The sequence below is a fragment of the Bison bison genome, unplaced genomic scaffold, assembly GCF_000754665.1.
Source record: "Bison bison bison isolate TAMUID 2011002044 unplaced genomic scaffold, Bison_UMD1.0 scf7180017864280, whole genome shotgun sequence".
NCBI classification, from domain to species: domain Eukaryota; kingdom Metazoa; phylum Chordata; class Mammalia; order Artiodactyla; family Bovidae; genus Bison; species Bison bison.
The window spans coordinates 7766576-7772522 of record NW_011494852.1 but is presented as its reverse complement, the minus strand read 5'-3'; the positions used below and the strand labels follow the sequence as shown (position 1 = coordinate 7772522).

At 53.8% G+C, this 5947-nt stretch overlaps 1 protein-coding gene across 1 annotated transcript in view; it reads left to right on the top strand.

Moving 5' to 3' along the window:
• Nucleotides 1–4385: 4385 nt before the first annotated feature.
• Nucleotides 4386–5947, top strand: part of PRX (periaxin) — a 15256-nt gene continuing 13694 nt past the window's right edge. Inside the window, exon 1 of the mRNA XM_010849236.1 lies at nucleotides 4386–4438. The gene's annotated coding sequence lies outside the window, so the exon portion shown is untranslated. The remainder of the gene's footprint in view (nucleotides 4439–5947) is intronic.

Sequence of the window (5947 nt, the reverse complement as noted above, 5' to 3'; positions counted from 1 at the left end):
CAGCCTGTAGGAGCAACGAGCTGCAGTGGAGGACGGGCCTAGGACAAGATCCAGGGCTCTAGCCTGGGAACCTGGGGCTACTCTACGATGGTGACCAGGTCTGGGGTTGACACTGAGGCCAGAGAGGGACACCCTGTGGGTGCAAGGGACTAGGGGGACACTCAGGGGCAGGTATCCAGGCAGCTGCCCCCACCCCCAAACCCCGGGGACTGGAGATCAGTAGAGAGGGCAGGGGACAGGAGCAGGCATAAAGGATGGGGGTGAGGGAGGTAGTTTCCCTGGGCTGCACTGGGTGGGACCTGACTCCTGCATGGCTCAGATGGGTGGGGAGAGGGTGGTCCCTGAGCAGCGCCCTCCATGTCCTTCCCCAGCCCTGCAGGATGTCCTGTGTTTACGAAGGTGGCCTTGGCCGGAACTGGGACACTGGTGCCAGCCCCTAAACTCAACTTCCCAAGTGCCACCCCACCCCACTCCCCAGGGGGAAGGAAAGGCAAGAGACAGAGAAAGAGAGACACAGAGAGAGTGAGAAGAGAGACACAGAGAGGGAGAGACAAGGAATGAGGACAGAGACAGAGACACATACAGAGACCTGTCACTCACCACAGAAAACTCACAGCGGGGACTTCCCTGGTGGGCCAGTGTAACCATCTGCTTTGCAGTGCAGGGGACGTGGGTTCGATCCCTGCTGGGGAAATTAAGATCCAACATGCCACAGAGCAACTAAGCCCATGCGCCCCAACTGCTGAGCCCACACGCTCTGGTGCCCATGTGCCGCATCAAAAGATCCCACATGCCACAACTGAGATGAAGATCCCACGTGCTTCAGAGTTTGATACTGAAACTCCAACTGAGAATCTTAACTTATTTACTTAAGCAACTGTAATATTTAGTGGAATATATGTAACTTTGTTCTGTATTTTCTAAGTCTCCTGTAAATGTATTATCATATTTTCGTAATTTAAAAAAAAGATAAAAAGTAAAAAAAAGATCTCATATGCCTCAACTAAGATCAATTGCAGCCTAATAAATAGAGAAATATTAGAAAAAAAAAAAGCCTCCAGCAAACTAGGAAAGAAAGCTTTCTTTACCTGCTGAAGGGCAGTACAAAAAACATACAGCTAACGTTATATTTCATGACAGAGGACTGTGCTTATCTCATAAAATCGGGGATGAAGAAGGTTATCTGCCCTCCAAGACATGGAGAGGGACCGGATAGCCTCTGTCTGTCGGTAGAGTACCAGCTTCTCTGTCTGCCAGAGTAGCAAGCAGTGTTTTCTTCCTGGTTCTAGCCTGGCCTGTTGGTAGATTCTTTCCACCCTCAGTTATTAAAACAGCTCTGGCTTTGTCCCTCCTGCAGGTGCCCAGGCTGGGCGGGACAAAGTCTGAGGCCTTCCTCATGGCCCTGCTGACTGTGGCCCATCCCTCAGCTTCCCTTTGCTCTCACATTCACCGGTTTCTCAAAGGGGCCCTTTGCATGGGATGTTCCCTCTACCTGAAACCCACTTTCATGTATCCACCACCTGCAGCTTGGCATGAACTCCTATGTATCCTTCAGGTGCCAGCTCAAATGTTGCCACCTCCAAGAAGCCCTCCCTGCCCTTTCTGATAAGTATCAGAGTGTCAGATCCCGCTTACAGACCTGTATCCTTTTCTCAGAGCACTTAGCTTAGTGTGTAATTATACACTCGTTTCAATTATACACTCATTTAGTTGCTCACTTCTTTAGTGTCTGCCACCCTTGGATTGAGAGTCCCGTGAGGGCACAGTCACTGCTGTGTCCCCAGGATCGCCCAGCCCAGGGATGGATTAATTCAGAAGAAGTGTCTGCAAATAGCTGGTGAATAAATGTATAAATGAGAAGGAGATGCAGATGACAGGGCATATGTGACCATCGAGACACAGCCATGAACAAGGACATGGTTCTTGACTCCAGAGAATTTCCTATGTGTGAACCTCTGTCTGGATTCAGATCTTTTACACAGGCTGTTCCCACTGCCCATAAAACTTTTCCACTCCCTCTTCTCTCTCTCTCTCCCTCTCTTTCTATTGTTTTTTTTTTTTTTTTTGACCCCACTGCATAGCTTGAGGGATCCTAGTTTCCTGAACCAGAGATTGAACCCGTGCCCCCTGCAGTGTAAGCTCGGAGTCCTAACCACTGGGCAGCCAGGGAAGTCTCATACTGCCTCTTCTCTTGCCTAGATCCTATGGGTCACTCAGGTCTCAGCTCACATGTCCCCTCCTCCAGGGAGCCTTCCCTGACCGCCCTTCCTGGGCTGCAGCAGGTACACTGCCTGGGCTCCCCCAGCAAGGCTCTGATCTCTCTGTCTGCAATTGCCCCATCCCAACCCTGGCCACTCTGGGTCGGTCTTCCGGTTGGACTGTGAACCCTGTGAAAGCAGGCCCAGGCTATCTTGGTCACACTGTGTCCCCAGCACCATCCAGCCTCGGGCTGGGCACAAGACCAGGTGCTCGTTGACTGTTTGCTGACTTTGGATAAAGGACTGCTCCCTCTCTCCCTGCTGGTGCTTTGCCCGTGTTCCTCCTCCCTCCTGGAAGCTTCTTCCCTAACCTTTTACCTGGCTTCTTCCTCCTCAACCCTCCAGTTTGACCCCAGAAGTTGTGTCCTGAGCCTGCCCTCTGGGGTGAATTTAGGTCTGACAGTGTCTCCAGTGCCCAGCAAAGGGCCAGCCACCAAGGGCTTGTGAAGATTTATTGAATGAATGAATGAACCCATGAATGTTTGAATGAATCAATGAATGAACCCATGCATGTCTGAATGCATGAATGAATGAGAGAGAGAGAGCGTGCGCCTGAAATGGGGGTAGGTCTCCTTGAGCCCATCAGTAGCCCTGACCACACCATGCCTTCCAACTTTCCCGGGAGGAGGGTTCTAGCTGGGTTCCACCACACCCCAGCCTTTGGTGGCTGCCAGGCCTGGAAGGCATTTCCCAGAGCTCAGCACATTCCTGCCTTCCCCTGTGGCTGAGAGTGGGCAGGGGGCATTTCGGAGAGAAGGGAGGAGGCCCCTGGCATTCTGGGATACTGCCAGCCAGTCTCTGGTCCCTCAAGCCCCTCGGGAATGGGCCCCAACTGCTAAAGGTGGGGAGGGGGCTGCTGAGGGGCCAGCTAAGCTGATGTGAAAGGTGAGGGTGCCCCCTCTGCTGAGGGCCTGGAGGCCGTGCCCGGGTGGACAATGGGCCAGAAGCTGCTGATGTGCATTTTGGGGGTAATCCCCAGCCTCAGCCCAGCCCCGGCCCCAGGCTCCGGCTCAGAGAGCCAGGAGCATCCGAGGCAGCGGCCGGGTGGGTGTGAGGGGCATGTGGGAATACCTATGCTCCCTGTGCCGCCCCCCGGGGTCTGGTGAGTCAGGGCCGGCTGGGGGCCGGGGGCCGGGGGATCAGGGTGAGGCCTGGTGGCCTTGGTTTGGGAGTTGGGCAGATGTGGGTTCAAATCCTGGTGCTACCTATTACCTGAAGTGGGTGACCTTGGGTGTCACTCCCCTCTCTGAGCCTCCTTGGCTGTTATATGAAGGGGACAGAGCATATTGCAGGGTCTTGGTGGTCCTGGAGAACTGTGGTTGGATCCCAGCTCCAGCACTTTCTGGATTTTTAACTAAAAACTGGGCCTTCATCTGCCTGTCTTGCATCCCTGATTCCAGGGGCCAAGCTTTGGGTGCCCAGCACGGTACATGATAGATGTCCCCCCAAGTGGCAACTCCATTAAACAGAGAAGTGGGGCTCCCTGGGTCCAGTCTCACTCAAGCCAAAAATCCGCTGACAAATCTAGCTGGTCCCCTAATTTGTTTGAATAATACAAAATGCGTATAAGTAGCAGTCACTCCGTGCCAGGAGCTTTTGAAAGTTTTTTGTCTCTTTTCACTCATTTTATCTTCACAACAAACCCATAAGGCAGGCACTTCTGTGATCCTTGTTTTAGAGATGGAGAAACTGAGGTGCAGAAAGATGCCGTGACTTGCCAAAGATCACACAGCCAGGACACGGCTGAGCTGGGATTTGAACCCACATTAACTGGGAAAGAGAGTGGAAAGAGTTTATTTTTAGGGGCCCCAGGAACCAGCAGGGCCATGCCTGGGCCTGGAAGCCAGGGAATAGTGTTGGTAGGAGGCTAGTCTCCCATGGTACTAGCAACCTGTCAACCCCAGGATCAGGGCTCACAGTGGAGGTCTCAGCCCAGGCGAGGAAGAGCAGCTGTCTAGGCTTCTCCTCTGTGGCTCCCACCCCCTGGCGGGTAGATGTGGCTGGGAGAAGGGGATGTTTGTTTCCCCACCACCCACCCCCTGGTGATGTCATACCTCGGCAGCCAATGGCTAGGGTCTCCCCCTCCTCCCCCTCCCCATTCCTTTTCCCCCCCAGCCTGGGACCGGGACTGAGCAGACTGACCGGACCTGGGAGCTCTCGAGGTGTCTGGAGGCCTAGTGGTAAGAGATCAGCCAGCCAGTTCCCATCCTGGCCAAGCTAAGAAGCTGTGGGAATGAGACCCAGGATCCCGGGAGGGTCTGAGAGGGTGCCTGGAGCTCAGGAGGCTGCAAGGTGTAGGAGTTAAAGATACAGACTTTGAAACCAGACTCTGGGTTCAAATCCCAATGTTCTCTTCTTTCTCGCTGTGTCGCTTTGGGCAAGACACTGCATTCATTGTGCCTCTGCTTTCTCACCTCTAAAATGGGCTGATGGGACTTCCCCGGTGGTCCAGTCTTTCTGTGCTTCCACTGCAGGGGCACAGGTTCCATCCTCACTGGGGAAGTTTCACCTATCTCAAAGTGCAGCCAAGAAAAAGGCAGGGGGCGGGGGTGCGGGCTGATGGAAGCCACCTCACAGGGCTGACAGGAGAGTAAATGAATTGCTGCTTATAAAGAGCCGGGGGTGGGACAGGCTTTTTGGTCCCTGGAATAGAGCGCTGGGGAGGCAGTGCTGATCTTGTTGGTTGGAGCTGGTGCCCAAGCTGGATCTTGTCCCTCACCCAAAGTTCCTCTTTGGTAGGGGAGAAAGTGGGGCCACTGTGGGCAAAGGCTGTATATGAGACACTAAGATACTCAGCCCCCTGCCTCCCACACACAACTGCCTTCAGAGACTAGTTTCTATTACTTGAGCTCTTATACTGTATACTCCGAATATTCTAAGCACCTGCTGTTATCTCATAATTCCTCAAAGCCACTGTTACTGGCTCCATTTTACAGAGGAAGAAACTGAGGCCCTGAGAGGTGAAATTCAAACCTTGCCCAGTATTCAAACCAGAGGAGTGCTGGAGCTGGGCCTAAACGAGGCACCCAGAGGCCACTGCCAGAATGCCTCCCTCTCCACATCACTAGATGGCCTCAGATGATATCTGGGGGCCTGGATGAGTCAGGTCAACCAACCCCCGCCCCCTCTCCGCCACTGCAGGTCACTCTGGTCTTCGGGGTGGCTGAGGCTGTGAGTGGGGAGAATTCTTAAGTGATGTTGGTGCCAGGCATGGGTGGGTGGAAGAAGGTACAGTGAGGCAAAGCTGGGGGCTTCCTCAGCAGGCCCAAAGCTCAGCTGAAGGGCTCAGGGTAAAAATGACACCCAGAAGGGCAGGAGTGACATCTTAAATGAGCATCTGAGTTGTGACTTCCCCAGGGAGGTGTTGTTAGGATTTAAGGAGCCCAGGCAGGGAAGAATCTTTGCACATAGTGAATGCTCAAGAAAGGGGATTCTCAGAATTCTGGAAGCTCAGGAATGGATCAGGGAAGTGCCGCAGGAGCTCAAGAAATCAGCAGTTAGCCTCTGGAGAGTACTGCCTAGCCTTGATTCCCCAGGGAAGCCCCATTAGAGCTTCCCCTAACACAGGTCAGGCCCGCCCCCGGGCACCTCCCTATCCCTCCTTCCCCTGCCTAGTGGGACAGCCAGAGCTGGGAACAGAGAGTGCCCGGGGTTGTGGGGTAGCTGGCTTGGGGGGGGCTTCCTTCCGA